The following is a 13093-nucleotide window of genomic DNA, read 5'->3' on the forward strand; positions in this document are numbered from 1 at the left end:
AGCACTGATGAAAGATACACCTATATATCAGATAGTGGCCGCTGTAAATCCCGGATTGATTACATTCTTGTCTCTGAGGGGATTAAGGTGGTCCGGTGCAATCAAATGATGTCAACTTTCTCAGATCATAAGATGGTGTCGGCAGAAATAAGTATTGCAGAGTCCTTTCATTTTGGTAGAGGGCTCTGGAAATTAAATGTAAGTCTATTAGAAGATGAAGAAGTACTGGCCGGTTTTAAAGATTTTTTTTTATCTTGTACTTCTAAACAATCTGTTTTTAGTAATGTTTTAGCTTGGTGGGATTGGGCAAAAAGTGAGTTTGCTAAGTATTTTAAGTTCATTTGCATAAGGAGGGCACAAGAAAAGAGGAGGGGTTATGAAAGGCTTATCTCACGTTTAGAAACTCTCTTTAAGTTTAAACATGTTGGTGTGGAGGTGGAGGAGGAAATTGAGAAGGTGAAAATTGAGATGAAGAACAGGTTGTTGGAAAGAGGTAGAAATATTGTTTTTAAATCCAAAGTTCAACATTTGGAGGAAAATGAACAATGTACAAGATATTTCTTTAAAAAATGTTTTAATGCTAGGGGTGTTTTTAAGTCTGTTTTAACTCCTACAGGGGAAGTTGTTGGTGATGAGATGGTGAAGGAGATTGGCAGATTTTATGAAACACTTTTTAGTAATAAGAGCAGAGCCAGTGAGACGGAGATGAATGATTATTGTAATATTTTAGAGAATAATGTCCCTGAAGGAAAAAGTGCATTTTTAATTGAGGAAGTTTGTGAAGGGGAGATCAAGCAGGCTCTGGACAAGACAGCGAAAGGGAAGACACCGGGCTGTGATGGCCTCCCCTTTGAGTTTTATTCAGTTTTTTGGCATATTTTAAAGCAAGATTTTACACGGGTGGTGCAATATGTTTTTAACTCAGGTATTTTAGCGGAGTCTATGAAGAAAGGAGTTATTACCTTGATACATAAGAAAGGTGATGAAAGAGATTTGAAAAACTGGAGGCCGATCACATTATTGAATACAGATTATAAGATCATTGCAAAGATTGTGGCGAACAGGATGAGTGACATAGTTGAGCACCTTGTTGGAGAATACCAAGTTTGTGCAGTGCCAAATAGGAGAATAACTGATAATTTATTAGTTTTAAGAGACTCTATTTATTATAGTAATTTTAATAAGAATGCACTTTTTGTGGAATCCATTGATTTTGAAAAAGCTTATGACAGAGTTGCTCATGATTTTATGTTTATGGTTTTAAAGCATATGGGTATTCCTGAGAAGCTACTGTTTGTGATTAAAAGTTTTTATTATGGGGCAACAAGTCAGATTTTAGTCAATGGACATGTGGGGCCGGGTTTTAATATTTTATCAGGAGTACGACAGGGATGCCCACTCTCCCCAATTTTATTCATTTGTGTCATTGAGGCCTTGCTCAAAAATGTACAGAAGGACAAATGTGTGAGTGGTGTTTTTATCCCGGGAAGTAATGGAAGGAATTTGAAGGTTTTAAGTTACATGGATGATGTGGTTTTTACTTGCACTTCCCAAGCTGATCTTAATAGAGTGAATTTGCATGTAAAGATTTTTTGTTGTATTGCTGGTATGAAAGTCAATTGGGGGAAGTGCCAATTGAGTAATTTTGGAAAGCAAGGAAAAGTGGTGGTGGATGGCGTGGATGAGAAGGAAGATATTGAAGTGTTAGGGGTTGTTTTTGAAAAAAATCTAAAAGGAGGGAAAAGTTATGAGAAGTTGGAGGAGAAGATAGAGAAGAAATTATCTTTTTGGAAATTGAGAAACTTGTCCCTTAAAGGTAAAGTTCTGATTTTAAAGGCAGTAATTTTGCCACTACTATTATATACTGCAATGGTTTTCCCACCCGGCAAATTATGGACCAGAAGGATGACAAGGAAGTTGTTTATTTTTTTCTGGGGTTCAAAGATGGAAAAGATGAAGAGGGAGGAAGTGATGAAGAGCGTGAAGAAAGGCGGATATAATTTCCCGGATATTAATCTGTTTTTAAAGACTCATTACTTTCTTTTAATTTATAAAGTGTCTCAGTGCAATAATTGGGTGGCAGACATGAGCAGGTATTTGGCAGGATGGTTGTTTTCCAAATGGGGCTGGTGTGAGAAGGATCTGAGGAGACCAATAGCGCAAGTTATACCTACCTTCTATGTGGTTCTCGGGTCTTTCAGTGATCAATTTGGTTTGAGTTCCCTGGGAAAACCTGAGAAAAAGAAAATTGAAAATGAAATAAGAAAAAATGAGAGATTATATGAAGTACCATTCTGCACTACTGCTCAGTCTATGAAGATCTGGAATTTTTTTAATGTTAGAGGATTATCCAATAGACAGAGAGATGTAAACTGGATGACTTTTCATGGCTGCCTCCCAACCAGAGCTTTCCTGAATGGACGAGGAATAAGAGTGAGCGAGAAATGTCCAAGAGAGGGTTGTGGAGGCAGGGAGGATACAGTGCACTTATTTTGGAACTGTTTTTATGCAAGAGAATTTTTTATGCTTCTACAGAGGTTTTTTTCTGCAATCACGGGATATGTTGATTTTAATTTTGAGAAGATTTTTATTGGTCAGGATTTTAGCAGGAGAGAGGACACACGTGAAAGCTGGATTGTATTTTCTGTTTTTAAAGAAGTTTTATGGGATTCTAGAAACCTGCTTGTTTTTAAAAATGTGTGTATTTCTCCAAGGGAGTTGAAGAGACTTTTTTTTGGAAGGTTGTTTATTATTTTTCTATTTGACAAGAAGAGAATGGGAGAGGAAGAGGATGAAAAGATTTGGAGATACAAGGAATGGAGAAAGTTGTAAGTATCCTGATCAAGGTTTTGAATTTGTGCTTCTCTTATAGTTTTCTTATTGAGATATTTTTCCGCATGATGTTTTTTCAGACTTTGTTTAGAAGTGATGAGTTTTGGTAGGTGACCTGATGATCGCTTGAACAATAGTCTGTAACTGAGGAAAAAAAAAAAAAAAAAAAAAAAATCTGTTCTTATCAGTTTAATATCTGATACGTCCCCTATCTGGGGACCATATATTAAATGGATTTTTGAGAACGGGGGCCGATTTCGAAGCTTGCTTCCGTCGCCCTATGCATTGACCCGATATGGCAGTATCTTCGGGTACAGTGCACCACCCCCTTACAGGGTTAAAAAGAAAGATTCCTACTTTCATTGCAACCTGCTTGCTGGCTAGCCAGCTAGCCAGCCCTGTGGGCCTTGCTGCTGCTGCTGCTGCTGCTGCTGCAGCCAAAAAACAAAAGGTGGTGCTGCTGCTGCTTCTGCTTCTGCTTGTGTCTGGCCGCTGTTGGAGCGTCCAGGCACAGGACTTCTGCTGCTGCTGACTAAATGGCCTCCTTAATTGGATCATTTGAGTAGCCAGCACACCTGTGCAGGTAGGGCATGACATGATAGGCAGCTGCCTTGATAGCGGGTGGGTGCTGAATGTTCCTAATTGACAAAATAAGATTAATGCTTATGAAGAAATATAAAATCTCATCCCTTCCCCAATATCGCGCCACACCCCTACCCCTTAATTCCCTGGTTGAACTTGATGGACATATGTCTTTTTTCGACCGTACTAACTATGTAACTATGTAACATAACATGGGGGGGGGGGGGGGGGTCTCCTGGCTGTTCACACAGGTGTGTCATTGCTGTACATTGACCATGCATTGCTTCTGTGGTATTGCAAAGGCAAAGACAAATGCTTCCAGCCATCCATTGCACTAATGGATTGGTCATCAGCTGGCTGTCTATGTCCCGCATCAATATAGACCAAAGTACAGAGGGTTAGGCTATGCTATTGTGCACCTACCTGATGCATCAGAAGGTGCGAGGCCCTTGCTAAATTCTGTGCACAGACTTTGAGATCTATGCTTTAGACTGTATCTAAACCTGCTCCAACATGGACTGACATTCTGGCCTACTTTCAGCCGATGCGACTTGTCTGTCGCTGAACAGTCGCTTTTTATGTATTCAGCACCTATGTATAATGTTGTAAAAATGCTCTAGAAGCTAAAGTCGCAGAAATGTCACACATATTTGGCCTGCAACTTTCTGTGCGACAAATTCAGACAGGAAAAATCAGTATAAATCCTTAGAAAATTATCCCCCAGTGTCTCCATCTGCTGGCGGTATTGAATAAGCATTGCTGCACTGATGGGGTATGCATTAGACGAAAAAAAAGAAGAAAAAGAAGAATAATACGCCCAGAAAAGAGGCGAAAAGGAGAAAAACGTAAAAAAACGTGAAAAAAAAGTAAGAGGAAGAGAAGGGAAAAAAAGGTGGAAATGGGTTTAAAAGTGATTTCGGCGGAGAAATATATATATATATATATATATATATATATATATACGCGCACACACACACATATATATAAACGTATTCTCCGTTGAGATATTGCAGCCGCTGCTGTGTCCAGGCCCAGGAGCCTTAGCACTGTGCTGTGATGTCACTCAATACCACTGACATCACTAGGTGTAAACAACATCTCTCCTTTGCTGTGTATGTGACTATGGAGCTGTTTGGTGATGTCGTCTATTATGGCCTTCATAGAAGCAACAGGAGATTGTTGCATCCATCTAGAACCCTCAGAACTACAGTGCTATGATGTCACTCACTTCCACAGGCCTTGCAGAGTGTAAACAACAACAACCCAGCTTTGTTGTGTATGTAACCATAGGGATTTGTGATGTCACCTAGAACCTTCACAGCAGCGACAGCTTTATGAGGAGCATCAGCACTGCTCTGCCTGAGCAGAACCATCACCGCCATAGGTTGTCAAATAACCCGGATTTAACCCACACAGGTAAGTCCAATGGGGTGCAGGCATGTCCTCTATGCTTACAGCTTCCCGTGGGTGTTGGTTTGATACCGTTTGGGGACAGCCAAGGAGGCATCTGCAGGCAACAAAGGTAGGTGTGTGCTTGTGTGTGTGTTTCCTATGCAGATCCTAAGCCCAGTGTCACATGCAAGTAGGAGGAGTAAGAAGGGTTCCTGGCAAATCCGGGTTATGGATTGCATTTAAAAAGGCCCCGTGGGAGTGCAATGGGCCCCTGTCTTGCTGCTTAGCAATAATGGTATGGGTTTAGGTTCTGCTGTGTGTACTGGTGGTTGACTGCCCCCCAGCCCAGAGTGTGCATGGAAAATTGTCTGGCAGCCTCCCTGACAGCAAGCAGTGATAGTGCCCATGAAGGGGACCTTGTTGGGCCCGCCCCTTTCACGGTTATCGCTTCTCGGCCTTTTGGCTAAGATCAAGTGTAGTATCTGTTCTTATCAGTTTAATATCTGATACGTCCCCTATCTGGGGACCATATATTAAATGGATTTTTGAGAACGGGGGCCGATTTCGAAGCTTGCTTCCGTCGCCCTATGCATTGACCCGATATGGCAGTATCTTCGGGTACAGTGCACCACCCCCTTACAGGGTTAAAAAGAAAGATTCCTACTTTCATTGCAACCTGCTTGCTGGCTAGCCAGCTAGCCAGCCCTGTGGGCCTTGCTGCTGCTGCAGCCAAAAAACAAAAGGTGGTGCTGCTGCTGCTTCTGCTTCTGCTTGTGTCTGGCCGCTGTTGGAGCGTCCAGGCACAGGACTTCTGCTGCTGCTGACTAAATGGCCTCCTTAATTGGATCATTTGAGTAGCCAGCACACCTGTGCAGGTAGGGCATGACATGATAGGCAGCTGCCTTGATAGCGGGTGGGTGCTGAATGTTCCTAATTGACAAAATAAGATTAATGCTTATGAAGAAATATAAAATCTCATCCCTTCCCCAATATCGCGCCACACCCCTACCCCTTAATTCCCTGGTTGAACTTGATGGACATATGTCTTTTTTCGACCGTACTAACTATGTAACTATGTAACATAACATGGGGGGGGGGGGGGGGGGTCTCCTGGCTGTTCACACAGGTGTGTCATTGCTGTACATTGACCATGCATTGCTTCTGTGGTATTGCAAAGGCAAAGACAAATGCTTCCAGCCATCCATTCCACTAATGGATTGGTCATCAGCTGGCTGTCTATGTCCCGCATCAATATAGACCAAAGTACAGAGGGTTAGGCTATGCTATTGTGCACCTACCTGATGCATCAGAAGGTGCGAGGCCCTTGCTAAATTCTGTGCACAGACTTTGAGATCTATGCTTTAGACTGTATCTAAACCTGCTCCAACATGGACTGACATTCTGGCCTACTTTCAGCCGATGCGACTTGTCTGTCGCTGAACAGTCGCTTTTTATGTATTCAGCACCTATGTATAATGTTGTAAAAATGCTCTAGAAGCTAAAGTCGCAGAAATGTCACACATATTTGGCCTGCAACTTTCTGTGCGACAAATTCAGACAGGAAAAATCAGTATAAATCCTTAGAAAATTATCCCCCAGTGTCTCCATCTGCTGGCGGTATTGAATAAGCATTGCTGCACTGATGGGGTATGCATTAGACGAAAAAAAAGAAGAAAAAGAAGAATAATACGCCCAGAAAAGAGGCGAAAAGGAGAAAAACGTAAAAAAACGTGAAAAAAAAGTAAGAGGAAGAGAAGGGAAAAAAAGGTGGAAATGGGTTTAAAAGTGATTTCGGCGGAGAAATATATATATATATATATATATATATATATATATATATATACGCGCACACACACACATATATATAAACGTATTCTCCGTTGAGATATTGCAGCCGCTGCTGTGTCCAGGCCCAGGAGCCTTAGCACTGTGCTGTGATGTCACTCAATACCACTGACATCACTAGGTGTAAACAACATCTCTCCTTTGCTGTGTATGTGACTATGGAGCTGTTTGGTGATGTCGTCTATTATGGCCTTCATAGAAGCAACAGGAGATTGTTGCATCCATCTAGAACCCTCAGAACTACAGTGCTATGATGTCACTCACTTCCACAGGCCTTGCAGAGTGTAAACAACAACAACCCAGCTTTGTTGTGTATGTAACCATAGGGATTTGTGATGTCACCTAGAACCTTCACAGCAGCGACAGCTTTATGAGGAGCATCAGCACTGCTCTGCCTGAGCAGAACCATCACCGCCATAGGTTGTCAAATAACCCGGATTTAACCCACACAGGTAAGTCCAATGGGGTGCAGGCATGTCCTCTATGCTTACAGCTTCCCGTGGGTGTTGGTTTGATACCGTTTGGGGACAGCCAAGGAGGCATCTGCAGGCAACAAAGGTAGGTGTGTGCTTGTGTGTGTGTTTCCTATGCAGATCCTAAGCCCAGTGTCACATGCAAGTAGGAGGAGTAAGAAGGGTTCCTGGCAAATCCGGGTTATGGATTGCATTTAAAAAGGCCCCGTGGGAGTGCAATGGGCCCCTGTCTTGCTGCTTAGCAATAATGGTATGGGTTTAGGTTCTGCTGTGTGTACTGGTGGTTGACTGCCCCCCAGCCCAGAGTGTGCATGGAAAATTGTCTGGCAGCCTCCCTGACAGCAAGCAGTGATAGTGCCCATGAAGGGGACCTTGTTGGGCCCGCCCCTTTCACGGTTATCGCTTCTCGGCCTTTTGGCTAAGATCAAGTGTAGTATCTGTTCTTATCAGTTTAATATCTGATACGTCCCCTATCTGGGGACCATATATTAAATGGATTTTTGAGAACGGGGGCCGATTTCGAAGCTTGCTTCCGTCGCCCTATGCATTGACCCGATATGGCAGTATCTTCGGGTACAGTGCACCACCCCCTTACAGGGTTAAAAAGAAAGATTCCTACTTTCATTGCAACCTGCTTGCTGGCTAGCCAGCTAGCCAGCCCTGTGGGCCTTGCTGCTGCTGCTGCTGCTGCTGCTGCAGCCAAAAAACAAAAGGTGGTGCTGCTGCTGCTTCTGCTTCTGCTTGTGTCTGGCCGCTGTTGGAGCGTCCAGGCACAGGACTTCTGCTGCTGCTGACTAAATGGCCTCCTTAATTGGATCATTTGAGTAGCCAGCACACCTGTGCAGGTAGGGCATGACATGATAGGCAGCTGCCTTGATAGCGGGTGGGTGCTGAATGTTCCTAATTGACAAAATAAGATTAATGCTTATGAAGAAATATAAAATCTCATCCCTTCCCCAATATCGCGCCACACCCCTACCCCTTAATTCCCTGGTTGAACTTGATGGACATATGTCTTTTTTCGACCGTACTAACTATGTAACTATGTAACATAACATGGGGGGGGGGGGGGGTCTCCTGGCTGTTCACACAGGTGTGTCATTGCTGTACATTGACCATGCATTGCTTCTGTGGTATTGCAAAGGCAAAGACAAATGCTTCCAGCCATCCATTGCACTAATGGATTGGTCATCAGCTGGCTGTCTATGTCCCGCATCAATATAGACCAAAGTACAGAGGGTTAGGCTATGCTATTGTGCACCTACCTGATGCATCAGAAGGTGCGAGGCCCTTGCTAAATTCTGTGCACAGACTTTGAGATCTATGCTTTAGACTGTATCTAAACCTGCTCCAACATGGACTGACATTCTGGCCTACTTTCAGCCGATGCGACTTGTCTGTCGCTGAACAGTCGCTTTTTATGTATTCAGCACCTATGTATAATGTTGTAAAAATGCTCTAGAAGCTAAAGTCGCAGAAATGTCACACATATTTGGCCTGCAACTTTCTGTGCGACAAATTCAGACAGGAAAAATCAGTATAAATCCTTAGAAAATTATCCCCCAGTGTCTCCATCTGCTGGCGGTATTGAATAAGCATTGCTGCACTGATGGGGTATGCATTAGACGAAAAAAAAGAAGAAAAAGAAGAATAATACGCCCAGAAAAGAGGCGAAAAGGAGAAAAACGTAAAAAAACGTGAAAAAAAAGTAAGAGGAAGAGAAGGGAAAAAAAGGTGGAAATGGGTTTAAAAGTGATTTCGGCGGAGAAATATATATATATATATATATATATATATATATATATATATATACGCGCACACACACACATATATATAAACGTATTCTCCGTTGAGATATTGCAGCCGCTGCTGTGTCCAGGCCCAGGAGCCTTAGCACTGTGCTGTGATGTCACTCAATACCACTGACATCACTAGGTGTAAACAACATCTCTCCTTTGCTGTGTATGTGACTATGGAGCTGTTTGGTGATGTCGTCTATTATGGCCTTCATAGAAGCAACAGGAGATTGTTGCATCCATCTAGAACCCTCAGAACTACAGTGCTATGATGTCACTCACTTCCACAGGCCTTGCAGAGTGTAAACAACAACAACCCAGCTTTGTTGTGTATGTAACCATAGGGATTTGTGATGTCACCTAGAACCTTCACAGCAGCGACAGCTTTATGAGGAGCATCAGCACTGCTCTGCCTGAGCAGAACCATCACCGCCATAGGTTGTCAAATAACCCGGATTTAACCCACACAGGTAAGTCCAATGGGGTGCAGGCATGTCCTCTATGCTTACAGCTTCCCGTGGGTGTTGGTTTGATACCGTTTGGGGACAGCCAAGGAGGCATCTGCAGGCAACAAAGGTAGGTGTGTGCTTGTGTGTGTGTTTCCTATGCAGATCCTAAGCCCAGTGTCACATGCAAGTAGGAGGAGTAAGAAGGGTTCCTGGCAAATCCGGGTTATGGATTGCATTTAAAAAGGCCCCGTGGGAGTGCAATGGGCCCCTGTCTTGCTGCTTAGCAATAATGGTATGGGTTTAGGTTCTGCTGTGTGTACTGGTGGTTGACTGCCCCCCAGCCCAGAGTGTGCATGGAAAATTGTCTGGCAGCCTCCCTGACAGCAAGCAGTGATAGTGCCCATGAAGGGGACCTTGTTGGGCCCGCCCCTTTCACGGTTATCGCTTCTCGGCCTTTTGGCTAAGATCAAGTGTAGTATCTGTTCTTATCAGTTTAATATCTGATACGTCCCCTATCTGGGGACCATATATTAAATGGATTTTTGAGAACGGGGGCCGATTTCGAAGCTTGCTTCCGTCGCCCTATGCATTGACCCGATATGGCAGTATCTTCGGGTACAGTGCACCACCCCCTTACAGGGTTAAAAAGAAAGATTCCTACTTTCATTGCAACCTGCTTGCTGGCTAGCCAGCTAGCCAGCCCTGTGGGCCTTGCTGCTGCTGCAGCCAAAAAACAAAAGGTGGTGCTGCTGCTGCTTCTGCTTCTGCTTGTGTCTGGCCGCTGTTGGAGCGTCCAGGCACAGGACTTCTGCTGCTGCTGACTAAATGGCCTCCTTAATTGGATCATTTGAGTAGCCAGCACACCTGTGCAGGTAGGGCATGACATGATAGGCAGCTGCCTTGATAGCGGGTGGGTGCTGAATGTTCCTAATTGACAAAATAAGATTAATGCTTATGAAGAAATATAAAATCTCATCCCTTCCCCAATATCGCGCCACACCCCTACCCCTTAATTCCCTGGTTGAACTTGATGGACATATGTCTTTTTTCGACCGTACTAACTATGTAACTATGTAACATAACATGGGGGGGGGGGGGGGTCTCCTGGCTGTTCACACAGGTGTGTCATTGCTGTACATTGACCATGCATTGCTTCTGTGGTATTGCAAAGGCAAAGACAAATGCTTCCAGCCATCCATTGCACTAATGGATTGGTCATCAGCTGGCTGTCTATGTCCCGCATCAATATAGACCAAAGTACAGAGGGTTAGGCTATGCTATTGTGCACCTACCTGATGCATCAGAAGGTGCGAGGCCCTTGCTAAATTCTGTGCACAGACTTTGAGATCTATGCTTTAGACTGTATCTAAACCTGCTCCAACATGGACTGACATTCTGGCCTACTTTCAGCCGATGCGACTTGTCTGTCGCTGAACAGTCGCTTTTTATGTATTCAGCACCTATGTATAATGTTGTAAAAATGCTCTAGAAGCTAAAGTCGCAGAAATGTCACACATATTTGGCCTGCAACTTTCTGTGCGACAAATTCAGACAGGAAAAATCAGTATAAATCCTTAGAAAATTATCCCCCAGTGTCTCCATCTGCTGGCGGTATTGAATAAGCATTGCTGCACTGATGGGGTATGCATTAGACGAAAAAAAAGAAGAAAAAGAAGAATAATACGCCCAGAAAAGAGGCGAAAAGGAGAAAAACGTAAAAAAACGTGAAAAAAAAGTAAGAGGAAGAGAAGGGAAAAAAAGGTGGAAATGGGTTTAAAAGTGATTTCGGCGGAGAAATATATATATATATATATATATATATATATATATATATATATATACGCGCACACACACACATATATATAAACGTATTCTCCGTTGAGATATTGCAGCCGCTGCTGTGTCCAGGCCCAGGAGCCTTAGCACTGTGCTGTGATGTCACTCAATACCACTGACATCACTAGGTGTAAACAACATCTCTCCTTTGCTGTGTATGTGACTATGGAGCTGTTTGGTGATGTCGTCTATTATGGCCTTCATAGAAGCAACAGGAGATTGTTGCATCCATCTAGAACCCTCAGAACTACAGTGCTATGATGTCACTCACTTCCACAGGCCTTGCAGAGTGTAAACAACAACAACCCAGCTTTGTTGTGTATGTAACCATAGGGATTTGTGATGTCACCTAGAACCTTCACAGCAGCGACAGCTTTATGAGGAGCATCAGCACTGCTCTGCCTGAGCAGAACCATCACCGCCATAGGTTGTCAAATAACCCGGATTTAACCCACACAGGTAAGTCCAATGGGGTGCAGGCATGTCCTCTATGCTTACAGCTTCCCGTGGGTGTTGGTTTGATACCGTTTGGGGACAGCCAAGGAGGCATCTGCAGGCAACAAAGGTAGGTGTGTGCTTGTGTGTGTGTTTCCTATGCAGATCCTAAGCCCAGTGTCACATGCAAGTAGGAGGAGTAAGAAGGGTTCCTGGCAAATCCGGGTTATGGATTGCATTTAAAAAGGCCCCGTGGGAGTGCAATGGGCCCCTGTCTTGCTGCTTAGCAATAATGGTATGGGTTTAGGTTCTGCTGTGTGTACTGGTGGTTGACTGCCCCCCAGCCCAGAGTGTGCATGGAAAATTGTCTGGCAGCCTCCCTGACAGCAAGCAGTGATAGTGCCCATGAAGGGGACCTTGTTGGGCCCGCCCCTTTCACGGTTATCGCTTCTCGGCCTTTTGGCTAAGATCAAGTGTAGTATCTGTTCTTATCAGTTTAATATCTGATACGTCCCCTATCTGGGGACCATATATTAAATGGATTTTTGAGAACGGGGGCCGATTTCGAAGCTTGCTTCCGTCGCCCTATGCATTGACCCGATATGGCAGTATCTTCGGGTACAGTGCACCACCCCCTTACAGGGTTAAAAAGAAAGATTCCTACTTTCATTGCAACCTGCTTGCTGGCTAGCCAGCTAGCCAGCCCTGTGGGCCTTGCTGCTGCTGCTGCTGCTGCAGCCAAAAAACAAAAGGTGGTGCTGCTGCTGCTTCTGCTTCTGCTTGTGTCTGGCCGCTGTTGGAGCGTCCAGGCACAGGACTTCTGCTGCTGCTGACTAAATGGCCTCCTTAATTGGATCATTTGAGTAGCCAGCACACCTGTGCAGGTAGGGCATGACATGATAGGCAGCTGCCTTGATAGCGGGTGGGTGCTGAATGTTCCTAATTGACAAAATAAGATTAATGCTTATGAAGAAATATAAAATCTCATCCCTTCCCCAATATCGCGCCACACCCCTACCCCTTAATTCCCTGGTTGAACTTGATGGACATATGTCTTTTTTCGACCGTACTAACTATGTAACTATGTAACATAACATGGGGGGGGGGGGGGGGTCTCCTGGCTGTTCACACAGGTGTGTCATTGCTGTACATTGACCATGCATTGCTTCTGTGGTATTGCAAAGGCAAAGACAAATGCTTCCAGCCATCCATTGCACTAATGGATTGGTCATCAGCTGGCTGTCTATGTCCCGCATCAATATAGACCAAAGTACAGAGGGTTAGGCTATGCTATTGTGCACCTACCTGATGCATCAGAAGGTGCGAGGCCCTTGCTAAATTCTGTGCACAGACTTTGAGATCTATGCTTTAGACTGTATCTAAACCTGCTCCAACATGGACTGACATTCTGGCCTACTTTCAGCCGATGCGACTTGTCTGTCGCTGAACAGTC

The 13093-nt window shown here is 44.1% G+C and overlaps 4 non-coding genes and 1 pseudogene across 4 annotated transcripts; all 5 read left to right on the top strand.

Annotated features, from left to right (window-relative positions):
* The first annotated feature begins 2953 nt into the window (after positions 1-2953).
* Positions 2954-3159, top strand: LOC130340834 (U2 spliceosomal RNA; annotated as a pseudogene).
* Positions 3160-5249: 2090 nt separating this feature from the next.
* Positions 5250-5440, top strand: LOC130340813 (U2 spliceosomal RNA). The gene has a single exon (XR_008880862.1). It is a non-coding gene; the product is annotated as a U2 spliceosomal RNA (small nuclear RNA).
* Positions 5441-7522: 2082 nt separating this feature from the next.
* Positions 7523-7713, top strand: LOC130340814 (U2 spliceosomal RNA). The gene has a single exon (XR_008880863.1). It is a non-coding gene; the product is annotated as a U2 spliceosomal RNA (small nuclear RNA).
* A 2096-nt stretch (positions 7714-9809) lies between these two features.
* LOC130340817 (U2 spliceosomal RNA) lies at positions 9810-10000 on the top strand. The gene has a single exon (XR_008880865.1). It is a non-coding gene; the product is annotated as a U2 spliceosomal RNA (small nuclear RNA).
* A 2083-nt stretch (positions 10001-12083) lies between these two features.
* Positions 12084-12274, top strand: LOC130340818 (U2 spliceosomal RNA). The gene has a single exon (XR_008880866.1). It is a non-coding gene; the product is annotated as a U2 spliceosomal RNA (small nuclear RNA).
* Positions 12275-13093: the final 819 nt, after the last annotated feature.

The sequence above is a fragment of the Hyla sarda genome, unplaced genomic scaffold, assembly GCF_029499605.1.
Source record: "Hyla sarda isolate aHylSar1 unplaced genomic scaffold, aHylSar1.hap1 scaffold_603, whole genome shotgun sequence".
Taxonomy (NCBI): Eukaryota; Metazoa; Chordata; class Amphibia; order Anura; family Hylidae; genus Hyla; species Hyla sarda.